The sequence below is a fragment of the Protopterus annectens genome, chromosome 1.part0, assembly GCF_019279795.1.
Source record: "Protopterus annectens isolate FY-2018-M chromosome 1.part0, PAN1.0, whole genome shotgun sequence".
NCBI lineage: Eukaryota > Metazoa > Chordata > Ceratodontiformes > Protopteridae > Protopterus > Protopterus annectens.
In genome coordinates this window covers 268,016,932-268,032,220 of record NC_056725.1, presented here as the reverse complement: position 1 = coordinate 268,032,220, position 15,289 = coordinate 268,016,932, and positions in this window count along the sequence as shown.

Genomic DNA, 15,289 nt, shown 5'->3' with positions numbered 1-15,289 from the left:
TAATGGACACCACAGTTCTTTAATGCTGTAAAAATGCATGGAAGAAGGATGTAATCCACCTTATAACATTACTTATACTTTCATTTTTGACAGACTCCATCTTATTTTAGTCATGCTGATCTGCAGTAGTCTTACATTCATGAGTGATTAAAACCATCATGGAAATTATGATAATGTAATTTCCAAATTATAGAGCTTAATAACGGGGTCATTACTTATCCTTCACACCTACATTAGTATACTGTGTAATGTTTTTAAAAGCATTACAAATAACAGAGACATATATAGTCATCCAATGCCTAAGCATTATAGGCAACTGTACTGTATAATATGTCAAACAACCATAGGTCTTCCATATCTTATATCCAATATTATCTACATTACCATCTATGTTTAAAAATGTACTACAATGGGATTTAAAACCACACCTACAAGATCATCTGTTATTTTGTGTTTTTGTTTGACCATTTCAGCTAAGTGACTAAAGAGTTCACTACAGTTTCTAAAAGAAGAATTTATGGAATATCCTTAACAGTTCTAAGTGTGATGTCCTTATGAATATACTGTCATAATCAAAGTTCATTCAGGATGTGTACACTTGCCCTAGTATGGTTGAGGATAACCTCAGAAGGTATCAAAATTGTAGTTTTAACTGAATTTGCATTACTATTATCCGTACAGATACTCATAAAATACAATTGAAGCAGTCTCAGAAACAGATATGCATACCAAATACATTTATTGTAATGTGGGTGTTAGGGTGTGGATTATGCAACTTATGGTAGGCATCTGCTGGCTGTTGTTTGACATCTGTGACATCTGGTAAAGATCCTCTAGGTCCCTGCAATGTAGATCATCATAGTGGTTACAGAATTGCATGCCAGTCATGTAGATCTTAGTCTGTCTGGGGTGTCTCCTCACAATCTGGTTGCAGATGCCAGTCATTGCAAAGTTCCTGGGGTGTACTTTAATCCCCTACTCATGTCCAGGATTGATAGTGAGCATCTGGCTGATCGGCTCCTCAGTCTAGTTTGGTGTTTAGACACACTGAGGCTTCTTCTCACTCAACATTCTCATTGACAGTGATACATCAAATGCCTTCACAAAAATGCTTGGGTCACACTCAGTTCACAGATAACAATGGTATGAGAAATAAATGTAGCAATATCACATTTTAAAGTTGGTGCACATAGGATGGTATCAGACTATTGGAGGGCAGCAGTCACAAAGATATTCCTGTTTAATGATACCTATTTGGCAGTTGAGCTGGGCACCTTGCAGTTATGCAGAGCTACTGGTTCCTGCACATTGAATTTCAAGAACATATGCTGACATGTACAAATGGGATTCCAAAACACTGAATGTTAATGAACCTCATTAATTATGTGTGATGCAAATGGTACTTAAAAGCTGTCTGCAAATAGCTAAATGTAGTTTAATTTCTTCAAGTCTTTTGGGTTTCTAATGCCATGATGGGAATGGATACCATTCCTAAGTCAAAGTATGATTAAAGTTCCTGAAATTAGTATTGTTTTAATCTTTGATGTTAGTGAAAAGTACTCTTCGCAGCACCTGCAATGTGCCCAGAACTGACATTCATATGGAATTACATGCATCAGTAGCACATCTAAATACGAGTGTCATTTTTTTTTTTTAATGAGACCCATTGCTCCTACTACTATTGGAACTGTCTGAGAACCCTTCTTCCAAATTGCTCTCATTTCTGCCTGCCAATCCTGGTAGTTTATGACTTTGTGTTTCTCTGTACATAAGATATTGCAATCATTGGGAGTAGCAATTTCAATAAACAATGTTATATTTATCTACTTTTCATTCACTACTATAGCTGGTTTTCTCACATCTATTTTCTGAACCGCTGGTAATGGGTGATCCTATGTGATATAAACTTCATCATTTTTTTATAATGCTTTGTGGCTCATGTTTTGAAGGCTACTCAGCTACTTCAGTATTGTAATGTTTGCATAATCCCCAATGCACAACAACCTTGCCACAATATAATGCCTTTCAGCATACAGGCCCTCTGTCATTATTATATCACACCCAAGAACAAGATGTGTTACTGTTTCCAATTCTTAAGAAAAAAAAAAAAAAAAACTACATTTGCCTGTTTATCTGACATGTTCAATGGACTTTGTAAACCAATGTGCACGTAGTCCACTATCTTGGGCCACCAATATCAATATTTCATCTTTTGGTTTAAATTCACCACTCCTTACCCATTCCTGCATCAGATCCTGATTGACATGAGGTAGTTCCAGGTGGTTTCTGTACTTTCAACTATATTTATGCCTTTTCCACATTTCTTGCCTTCTCATCTGTTTCTTCAACTTATATTCTTTTTTTTTTTTTGTTTGTTTTTTGGCACATTCAGTTGCTCCCTGATTTTTTTCTACTACTGGTTTGATTTCCATTCCCATTTGACACTGATATGCTTCTGCTAAGGTAAGCAGGGAAGTCATCTTAGACTTGTTCTCCACATGTTTTAAAACTTTTACTATGTTTGGGCCTTGTGAGGTCAGCAGATGTGTAAGCAATCCTAAGATTACAGATCTATACATGTAGTCAATTTTGAGGAGGGCCATACCTCATTTAAAATGGAGAATATATAATATTGGCATACAATGAATTTTATTAATTATTTGATAAGCATGAATCATATTTTTTTTTGTTTTCCTGTCCAGCTGATGCAATAACTTTTGGGGCCAATCACCCCAAAACAGTAAGAACAGGAAAAGCAAATTGGTTTATACACTAGACTTTTTTCTATGTGTCAGGGCTGTTTTCAATATTAGTTTCAGTCCTCTGAAATATTTCTTGCTGAGTTTAATTGACATTTGTTCGTGTTTTATTGTTGAGCCTTCAACACTTCCCAAGTATTTATACACTCCCTGATCAAGTTCTTTTCTGTCACATTCCTGTCCCAGACTGGTATTTTCTTGGTTCTGCAACTTTCCTGCTTTAAAGGTTGCTTTTGCACATTTGCCAAGGCCAAAAGACATTCTTATATAATCTGAAAAAGTTTTGACCACTTCCAGTTGTACTTTCAGTTCCTCATCTGATGAATTCCACCATTTTAAATTATCCACAAAAAGAAGTTGAAAAATCTTTTCACTTTTTTATTTTCTGGGAGCCAAACTGTAATCATGACCTAATCTGTTAAGTAGGCAGCTTAATGGGCTAAAGACAAGACAAAAGAGCAGTGGTGATAAAGATTGACCTTGGAATATCCTCCTTTGAAATTGTATCCCTAGGATAACAATTTGTCCTTTTTCATGGCTTTGCTGCAGAATATTTTGCCACTGTTTCATGGTCATTGCAATGTAATCAATCAATGTAGGATGTGTCTTATTTATCTGTAAGCACTCCTTTATCCATGAATGTAGGATGCTGTCAAATGCTTGTTTGTAGTTTATCCATGCCATACTTAGATTCTCCTCCCTTTTACAATTCTACATTATCCTGCAGATTTAATAAAATTTGTGTAGGAATAGTGGAAGACTTACACAGAAGGTGCCGTGGCTGTGTATGAGGATCCCCCTCAGCAACGAGCCTCTCATATTAATAAAGACACTTTACTGAGAGAGAGCCATGTAACATGGTTAGTGAATCAGTGCAGAGAGTGTGTTACTGTGTCTGGAGATGAGTAACACACTCCCTGCCCTGTCAAAGTGCCGGATATCAATGTATGCATATGTAATAAAAGGTTTTTAATTTTTTTCTTTTTTTTGTGTGTGTTTGCATGAGCAGCATGTCATGGCATGTAGCAAAGAACACATGCCAGACATCTAAAAACAGAAAATGGATAAATTTAATTATTTAGGAAAGGTCAAGTTTAAGCATAGCTGAGCGGGTTTGCATGGCTCAGTGTGGTGCTTAAATGGAGTGGAGAGATATATGTAAAAGTAGAACAGCATTTTACATGGCAATGTAGCCGAAGGGTTACAGTGACACCCTTATGTGCAGTAGGTGCAGAGTTTGAATGCACACACAGGTTATTTTGTATATACACAGTATGAGACATCTTTTAAATCCCGATTATTTTTTTTTTTTGATTACACAGACAAGTTATTAAATTTAGTTTGCAAATACACATGTATGAGAAGTACTATTAAACCTTGATTGAATTTTGTATGAATACACAGACAGGGTATGAAGCATTTGTGTTGCAAATACACAATTATGAGAAGTATAGGTTAACCCTTGATGGAATAAAGTATGTATGCACAGACATGTTATTAAACATTATAGTTTGCAATTACACAATTTTAAAATGTATTATGAAATCCTACTTTGCTGCGCTTAGCTAAGCTCTGCTAAGCACACCTAAGCTGTGCCAAGCACTGCTTAAACAAGGACTGTTTTAGCTGTGCTTGGCTGGTTTGCACATTGCTAAGCGGTGCAAAGCACCACTAAATACTGCCCACTTAAGCAGTTCTCAGCTCAGCTAAGCTGGTTTGCCCACCACTAAGCATTGCTAAGCATTGCCAGTTAAAGCACTACTCGGCTGAGCTCAGCAGGTTTTCTCCGTGCTAAGCAAAGCACTGCATTTTTAAAAATGGCTCAGTGGTGGTAAAGGGTGGAAATATAGACTTATTTAAGTGCAACAGGTGGGAACGTATTATCATGGAACTTAGAAACAAAGACATTGGCAACCTTCAAACACTGGACCCCATGCAATTTGGGTTTGTGAAGGGCCGATCTTGTCTCTTGAACCTGATTGACTTCTTCAAATCAGACTCCAGAGCCATGGACAAGGGTAAGGTGGTCCACACAGCCTATCTGGACCTCACTAAGGCCTTCAACACCATCCTCCACTCTGGAATCATAGATAAACTTACTAAACTGGGCATTAATCCCTACATCACTTGATGGGTTGCCAAATGGCTTACTGACAGAACCCACACTGTAAACGTAGCCAACTCCAAATCCAGCTCCAGACAAGTGATAAGTGGAGTACCTCAGAGTTCAGTCCTGGGACTGCTTTTGTTTGGCATCTACTTCTCTGAAGTACAGGTCAACACTAAGGGACTCTGGTTAACAAAGTTCTCAGATGACTGCAAACTAGGAGCCATTATTGAATCCCCAAATGATGTGGATATTCTACAAAAGGGCCTTACAGATAGAGATGCTTGGTGCCAGAGCCATGGGCTCAAGCTCAATGCCAACAAATGTATAGTTATCCCCTTTTGGAAAAAACATGTACCCATGAATTACCACATAGGTGGCAGTACACTAGACACAGAAAGTGTGATATGAGACTTAGGGACACATTTGGACAGTGGTCTCACCTTCGATAACCACATTGCCACAACAGTTAGGAAATCCTTCTATGTGGCACATCTCATCACTAAGGGATTTTCATTCAGAAACAAGGAGGTCATTGTCCCACTGTATTCATCCCTCATTAGACCCATTATAGAATACAACAGCCTGTTTGGTATGTATCTCTCAAGACATCTGTAACAACTGGAAAGGCCACAGAAATACCTCCCTAAATGAATCACAGGCCTAAAGCAGATGCCCTATGGTGACCGTTTCAAAAACTCCACCTATACTCTGTCGCATATCATCTACTCAGAAGCGATCTCTGCTTAACATACAAGGCTGTGTCAAACCCAGAGATGTTGGACATGCTACACTTAAAGAAATCTCAGTCCCTCAGAAACACACGCTCCAGGGATCTAAACTTTGTCATCACAATGAACAAAACATGCTGGAGGGATAGGTTCATGACCCAGAGACTTCCCAGACTCTGAAATAGACTGCCCATACATGTCAAACATAGCACCTCTTTGGCCCTCTTCAAGAGGAACATTGATGATTGAATGGGAGATAGGAAATTCATGCCAGGGATCATGTCAGTTACCCTGCTAGACGGATTCAGTGAAATAAATACTGTGGGAAGAAATAGCCAGGGAATTGTTATGGCTAGACTTTTATAGGCCCTAGGGCCGATAGCCTAGTACCAACCTACGAACCTATGAATGCAGCCATAACCTGTTGAAGTTTGAGCTTGGTAGAGACTATGGCAGGAATTGGAAAGGGTGCATGCTTCCAGGTGCAGTGGTGCGATCTTCTGGAGTCCAAGGTCATGGTTGTTCTTCTTGTAAAGATACCATGACATCCAGCTGCTGCAGGGCCAGTACCAGGGGTTGTAATACAAATCGGAAGCCTGGAACCAGCTGGCACATGATCTCACCAGTGCAACTGGTATCCCCCACATAGGTGAGCAGGTGCATAATCATTATGATGACCTGAAGCATCGTATGGAGGAGCTGTTGGCCACCTGGGTCCAAGATGCTAAAGACGGGAATGCCCCACCAGTTTGTAAGTATTGTTTTCATTGTTTTACCAAATTCTACTCTGAATGTGTGAAAGACAGGTACACATAATGGTGTGTTTCTCTCCCCACAGCTGCAGAGGATGGAGCTAGCAACGTGGAGGCCCATGCATGGTGCCTGGCCAGGTTGCACCATGAGTGTGGTGAGTACAGATGAATTTTGCAATCTATAATCATATAAACAAGAAAGAGTATATGAGTAACTGCCAGTAGGTATATTCAGTTTCCCTTGCACTGCAATGAATGTGGTCATGGACCTGGACTGATATAACTGAGTAATGCCAGGTACAATTCAGTAAAGATGAAAGCATGAAAACTGATAATGTTAAGGAAATAAAGTTTCGACTGCATTAATTGTGGAATTACAGCTGTATTGCAACATCTGCATTATATGAACTGTTCATCATAAAAGACTCTAGACATATAACAATCACTACATGAAGTCACCCTTAATAAAGCTGTGCTGTGCAATAAGTGAGAATTTTGGGTTGTTGATCATAAAATCGAGTATTACATCTGCTGTGAAGTAAAAACAGGAATAATACCATTAAGTGACTGAAGGTTTGCTAATAAAGAGTGTTTTGCTAAGCTGTATATGTGGAGCTGTATCACAAAATATAATGCATAATGATATCTGTACTGCACGAAGACCTGAACCAATAATAGGAATGGCCAAGATATATTGTGTATCTCAGGATTGTGTTGTATTAACCATTGTATTTCAGCTATATGCACTCCTGCTCTTAGGTACTCTGCTTCAGGCAAGTATTAAACTGTAATATCTGTAGACTGCAAATATGCCATCTGCAATTGTATATGGGTCAGGTAGCCAACCCAGCACTCTGGTATGATCTGTACACATCACATCCACTAGGGATTAATTGTCTACACCTGCATTGTATGTATTAATGTGCAGTTCACCTACTATCTCTGTCATGCATGAATCTCATGCATGTGTGTTCAAATGTCACTGCAGTCTTGTATAACACTCTACCTCTAGTACCAGGTCATATTTTGTTACCAGGTGAGCTCTAAGCACATATTAGTAAACCATATTGAACAGTAGCTCAGTTTGATAAATGCCAAGTGTGAAGTGCATTTTGTCACACACAGACTGGGGTTCAAATCCAGGGACAACTAGTACTAATTATTTATTGAAACAGTTATGTATTGTTAACAGATGTTCTCCCCACAGGAATGACAGGTAAATAAATGGCTGTAGTAGCTGTTCTAATGGGTTAATAGTTTCTGTGTTCAGATGTACCAGAGTGTTAACAGCATTGCTCAGCAAGGTGATAAGACGTCAGTAAATAAAGTCAACAAGTACAATAGTCATAAAAGTGAATAAAATAAATAAAACTGTTTAATCTTCTTACGACTGTATGCCTGGTGTGTGTGTGTGTGTGTGTGTGTGTGTGTGTGTGTGTGTGTGTATGTGTGTGTGTGTGTGTGTGTATGTGTGTGTGTGTGTGTGTGTGAATGTCTGCTGATAGTCTAACCCCTTGCCTGCCAAGGATGGAATGATAGGTACACTCTCTGTACTGTGCACGATACATGTCTTTCAAGTGTCACACTACCACGGACTGTGATCACTGTTGCCAAATCCCTTGGACACAGATTTATCATCCACTTGATTTATGTCAATAGCACAGTCACACTACATTAGTTCACAGTACACCTTGGTAGTCATATATGTCCCCCTGACATGTAATAGTCCCATGTAGTTGTGTACCTGTAGGTGTTACAGCTTGGCCCATACTGTCCCATGCAGATAACTTGAGAGGTATGTAGGTGCTACAGAAGCAATAGGGCACTTGTATACATAAAGTAAGGGGAGATCTGTAGAGTATATAAGAGTACTGTTGCAAACAAATATAGCCTATAGTAGTAGTAATGGAATGTATTTCTCACTCCCCCACCCCTTATCTGCATCATAATTTATTATTGTTATACATCAGGTATGGTTTACTTTTAACATATGTTGTTCTCAAACATTATGTTGGGCCTTGTGTTTTATTATTGTTATGTATTACAATGGTTGCATACTAACATATCTTGTTGAATTACCTATGTTGTTGGCCTTATGCTTTAACTGTTACTGGCATGCTGTTACTATCCTGACTGTTATCTCACCTATTGTTGTGTTCCATATGTTATGCAGTGTTATGTTACTAGGTTAATTGTAACATTTTGTCATGCTGTTTTAAATAACTAAATGTTCTGTTCATTACTAACCTATACACTTTGAAATACCTCAATACCATAGCTCAACTGGGTAGGCTGGTTCCTGCGATCTGCCTACCCTACCTCAGCTGGCTGTGGCACTGGGTCCCAGCATGACTGGGACCCAACCTGATGCTGCCCTCTCTACTGGTCCTGCACTACCTATGGTTGGAACCACTTCAGGGGAAGTCCCATCTGGGAGTGGGCGTGGAGAGGAAGACATCACCCAGCACCAGCTACCAGGGATGGTTCACAGGATCATATACCATGGCTACAAAGATTCCCTGCACTGCATTGAGGGCAACCTGGAGGGGCAAGGTGGCCCTGGTGCCCAGCACAGCCACTTTCAGGGTAGTGAAGGATCGGTGTTGACTGCTCATGGGTTGGGAGCTCAGTTTCACTGCTGCCATCTGGGGCCCCTTGATCTCCAATTCCACAACACCCTCCCCATCCAAAGTGTTTACCCCCTCATGTGTCATACACCACCCCTGTATCCTGTCTTGTCTGTCTTGTCAGTTTGCAAATGCAATCTCTACTACCCAACTTACCTCCCCACATGTATCTATAACCCTTCCCCAACATCCCACTCTCTCCTTAAAATAAGAGCATACTGATAGATTGGGAAATCATGTGTGAGGGGGATAGGGAGAGACAGATACATATACATAGCTGTCTGTAAGCACACACATGTTTTTATATATCAGTTCCTCAGGCAAATGAGGCATCTGACATGGGCTCAAGTTAGCTAAGTGTAGGAACATGCCAAGTGTGACTATCAATACTTACAAGGTCAGACCTACCTGTACTCCTGTCCAGGATTTTGTGTGCTACAGCCAATTGTCTGCTACACCTGATTCAACAGCCACCTCCTTGATATCTTTTCCTAGGCATTCCCTGGTTGTGTGCTGAATGTAATATATGTCGCATACCTATCAAGTGTGAGAATTGTAATAAAATGTATGGAGTTCTGCATATGTATGTTACATTGTAAATAGCATTGTGGATTTCTGGTACATTACTGGCAAATCATTATATGCTGACATTAGGACATGCTGACAGACATTTGAGTTACTGACTCCATACATATCAGCAAACCCATGCTAATGCACAACCTGTTATTCTCTACACTTTATACATTTGTCTGGTTAATAGTTAATCCTTCCCCTTGTATTTGGGCCTTTATCCCACCACTGTTCATGGCTCTGTGCAGATTTCCTGTGTAAATGGTTGTAGGTATGATATGAATGGGGTACATGCTGTAACAGCAGACACAGGGTGACAGTCTACATACCTCTTACTGTACATGTTTCTGTAGGATGTCCAGCATTCCATTCCATATGTCTGCTCTGTTCCTCATACGGTTGTGGTTTCCTGGTAATATACTAATAAGGAGCCTACAGAAATGTATTGACACAGTTAAGTGATGGCCTTTACATTCTGCTGCTAATCTGACATGTTGCAACCTGCTGTTATACCAGCCACTTACTAGGTTACTCAGAGCATGTATAATGTCTGTTTGGCCCTCTCCCACCCATTGTCTCTGCCTTTGTCCAACTTTCTGGCATGAACTGATTGAGGCATATTGACAGTCTGTAGGACTCCTGACATAGGAGTACCTCAAATGCAAAAGTTGTAGGTGCAGCCAGCTTCGAACCATCAACACCATTAACCATGCTAACATACTTAGCCTAATGAGCCAATAGATGGTGAGGCTCAATTCCACACACTGTCAACAGCAGACAGGCATACACTGTGTGACCCCTGCATTTTGTGTAAAATAGGACATTTGGGCAGGTTCTTTGTGACAGCCCTGGAATTGTGTGGCCTACAGATATATCCTTGCAAACATACTGTTACTACAGTTGTATGGGAACACTGGTGTGTTAGGGGTAGTGGACTCTGGCATTGACAGTGTTGTATCTGTCCTATGCCCCACTATTTGGCATTCCCTTTGCATACTGTAGTTATGGATGTTGTTCCAAAGTATGGGGAGTGTCTGTGACAGGAGGCTGTCCCTCCACCATCTTCCAGTTATTGTTGTGGCAAGGTTCAGCTCACTACAGTGTGTGGCTCAATGTGACATGGATTCCCATAGGTGGAGCATATCCATCAAGCCTGAGTTTGACATGGCTGTGTTGGCCAGTGGAGATCATCTCTGGGTAAATGAGATGCCACTGAGTAAAGCAGGAGTTTATTCAGTCTGGTTGCATAGGCCATATGTTGGAGGCCAGTATTCCCCTTGGCGAGGTACATTCGTGGACCTCCCAGCTGTTGGAAGTGTCTTCTGGGGTGCATCCAACATGGGTTATTATACCCTATGATGGGACTGATGAATGATGAGCAAAGAGGCACTATAACCCCAGTATGTCTAAATGGGAATACTTTAGAAATCATATGGCCTACATAGAAGGATGTCCTAACTACAGTGGAGATATGATTGTCAAAGGGGAGATCACTATCTACCTTAGTCCCCAGATACCCCATTACCTCATCCGTATTAAAGTGGCTGCCACTTATATGTTAATATGTGGGTGCCAATTCCACAATGGAATGACCATGCAGTTAGTGGCACTTGGCTGGAGGCCGTAACGTTGACAATCTGTGACCTTCTCTGTGAGGCCCCTTGAGGGATGTCTGTGTCAGCTGGACTATCAGTCATGGCTCCCAGTTCGCAGTCATTGCCAAACATGGTCTGCCATAGTCCACCTGTGTTTGCCTGTACCTCTGAGATATATATGCCAAACAGTAGGGCTCCCAAGACTAAGTCCTGTGGGACACCAGTTGTGACTGGTCAAAAGTTGGACCTGGAGACCGCTAGTCGTACCATGTGGGTTCTTTGTGTAAGCCCATTGGCAACCAAACCTGTGATGTATGGGTGTATGTACAGGCTGGTGTAATAATACCTGAGTGGGGCATGTTATCAAAAGCCTTGGCGAGGTCCAGGTAGTATGTGTGAACCCCCTCCCCCATCATCTAATGTCTTGGTGACTGTATGTAAAATGTCAAACAGGTTCAGTAGGCATGAACTGCACTCAGCCAAGCTGACCTGGGTTGGGTCACGTGTTTGGAGGTTACCAATGTCTTTGTTAATGAGTGCCATGAGGATGCGAACCATACCATTGTAGACCAGGCTAGTCATGCTTATGGGGTGGTAGTTACCATGGTCAGTTATGATTCCACCTTGACGGAGTGGAATAAACTTTGCCACGCACCATTGTATGGGCATGTAGCCTGTGGAGAGGCTGAGGTAGGAAAGCTTAATTAGGTGGGGGGCAGGTTGTCTTGTACAGTTTGCAAGATGTTGTCTGGTACAACATCTGCCTCCATTGACACTGTGTTCTGCTGTTAGAGAGGGCCATTTCCACCTGTGTGTCTCTGATGTGTGGGATACTGTACCTTTTGGGTAGTGTTGTGGGCTCTTTAGGGGTGAAGTATGCACTGAATGTTTCTGCAAGGATGTTGGCAATATCAGTACAGTCAGCATATTTTGTGCTATAATTCACTGGCACAGTGTAAATCTGTGTGTCACCACGTAGATTCTTGACATAGCCAAAGAAGGCTTTGTGGTTATCTTTCGAATCCTTGCATATTCTCCTGCTGATGTTAGCCTTGGATGATGTCATGAGGGACCTACGTATCATACTAATAGTGGACACAGATGTCTGCCCTTCGTTGCATTTGCTGTTTGTCTGGAACACTGTCCTACTTCTGTAGTATAGCCTGTTTATTGCAGAGATCCACCAGACCGGTGTCCTTGTCTAGGAGGAGTAAGTCTTGGTTTACCAGTGATGGCACGATCCGTACATTCATGTAGGTGCTTATAGACTGCATTTGTAAATCTGTCTGTATCTTGAGCAGTGCTTCCCCTTAGTGTGGGGGCTGTGAAACCCCCCACCCCTGTCACTAGTAGTGTAAATGTAGCTGTAGAAAAGGTATACACTGTGGTATCCATGGATGGGGGAGATGCTTGGGTGTGGAAACAGTGAATAGTTCATGGTCAGATCTAACCAGTGACCGGTTAACCTCCACTGTGGTGCACCTGTTGACCATGTCGGTGATGACCACTTCTAGTAGTTTCCACCCCATGTTAGGGAGGTTACCACCTGATGCAGGGCATATGAGGTAATAAATTCCAGGAAGTGCTGGGTTTGGAAGTGAGTACCGGAGTACGTTTCCCAGTTAATGGTATGGTAGTTGACATCAACCAATGCCAGGGTGTGCGTTAGGACTGTCATGTTCTCCACTGTCTCCAGGTAGGTGGAGTGGTGGTCCTGGGTCATGGAGGGTGATCCATAGCAGGCCACAGTTTACATTGCAGTTGTAGCTGATGTTAGCTGCACATGGATTATCTCAGAGGTATCATGCTGCCCCACTAACCTGGTGGTGTAGGTATCCCTGATGAATATGGATACAGCCCCTCCATGTCTGCCAGTCCATGTTCTGTGGCTGAAATGTGTGATATGGGTTGTAGTCTGGTAGTGCTGGTGTGCTCTCAGAAGCCTTAAGACAGATCTCAGTTACTGCACAGATGTTGATGTTGTCCATCCTGAGGAGTGCTGTGAGTTCATGCATGTTGTGATCACAACCCCTGGTGTTGAGTAGCATAACCCTCCTTGAATCTGCTATTGTGCTATTTACAGAGCTGGTATTCACCTTTGAGACTCTCCTAAATAAGGCACCATGGGGGTGCCAATAGCCTTGGCCAGTATTCCAAAGCCTAAGGCTGACACATAGGCCGGTATGGTATCGTTGCATGCATGTTCCCCATCTGTGCTTGTTTTTCATCTCTCCTGTAAGTAACCTACTGGTAAGCAATAGAAAGCCTTAAACTTATACAAGTCTTCTAGCTTCCAAGATAGGCTTTTGAAGTGACTAAGTATCAGTGTTCTGTATGTTCTTGCTGTACTTAACTGTTTCCTGATTACATGGTGATTTTTCACTGTATATTGGGATCTGAAGGTCTGCTTATTCACATATTATGGCTGTGATGGCCTGCACTTTAGAGGTTTACAGATAGCCTACTGCCTATCTGCCCAAGGACAATTAGAAGCATGGCTGCAGTGTGTTGGATTTCCCCACACCATTGATGAAGTAACTGAACCTCTGTCAAGCATAACCAATGAAGCACTTCCAGGCAGGGTTGTTGGAGCTGTTGAAGACTGGGGTTGTGGATGGTGATAGTGGCACTTAGTGATTTAAAGAGGGCATGTTAATGTGACAATTCAACACCATTTAATTCCCCCAACAGGTCTCGCAGCTATCAGACTGGACAGGCTCCCCCACCCCTTGGCTGTATGGTTCTGGGACACATGATCCCAGGGGTGTATATTCTGTTACCCATTCACACAACCAGGTTTCCCTTGAAGTGTGTCAGTGAGGGGCAATGCCTAATGTAGTTAGGAATGTAATGTATTGTCTCACGGTACATTTGTTATATGTTGTTATTTCAAGAGTACGTGAAGCTCAGTGAGTTTGGGGGCCTCCGCCCTTTACTTAGCCTAGCTTACAGATAGAAATCATCTTAATAGGAAATAGGCGGAAACAACATTAATGTCAACAGTGTAAAGGTTACAGCATCTGCAATGTATCTGTGCATTCGAGGTTCCAATCCCAATAAAGGCAGGGATGTTTATCATGTTCAAAAGTATACCTTAACCACAGCTTGCATATATAAATAGTAATTGCCTGCATAATAAACATTCGAATCACCCATATAGACCCATGTGTGCTGGAGAGTACAGTCAACAGAGAATGTAATGTTATGTCAGCACATAGTGAGATGTTACTTCACTGACATGTATATATCCTGAGTAGTTAGCGGATGTGGCCTTGTTTCCGCTCACAGGTTATACATCACAAAGTTTGTTTAACTGTGTTTAACAGCTGCTATAATGTCACACAAACACTTTTAAACATGCTTACAACTGCTTAAATGAGCCTTATTCGGGAGTAAAAAAACATTTGCAAAGCATCGCAGGTGTTGAACCCTGGACCATGCACACTACAGTTATGGGACTTACCACTAAGCCATTCAAGGGGTATATATGTTTCATGGTCTTGAGACTACACCTTATACCATATGCATTTCACTGTAATGATCAAAAATGGGACAGTCAGTTTGTGTACATATGTACAGTACATTGTAGTGTACTGTAGTTTGTGAACCAACACATTCCAGTCTACATATGTATTACTTTTACAAATGAATACAAAAAAAAAAAAAAAATATATATATATATATATATATATATATATATATATATATATATATATATACATATATATATATACATGTCAGTGACGTCTGCACATATATATATATATATATTATACAGTTACATCAATAGCCATATATATAAACATCTATGAACACACTTCGTGACACAGAAGCACTCCAAAGGAATTGGAGTATACACAAAACACATGCAGCTCTGGCATTATAACAATTAATATTAACCTAATTCACCATAGAAGGGGTGGTTGTTGTGTATGTGAAGATTGGGGTGGGGGGGAATGATGGGTAAAGCAATCATGCATCAAGGAGGGCCTGGGTCGGATGTCCAATAAGTGAATTGGAGGGGTATAAATGGAGTATGGGGACAATATAAAAAGGACACAAATCAAGAACCTTTCTCATTCATAATACACCCTATCATGTCACATTGCAATACCTAATTTCACAAACATATGAACATTAACATGTAT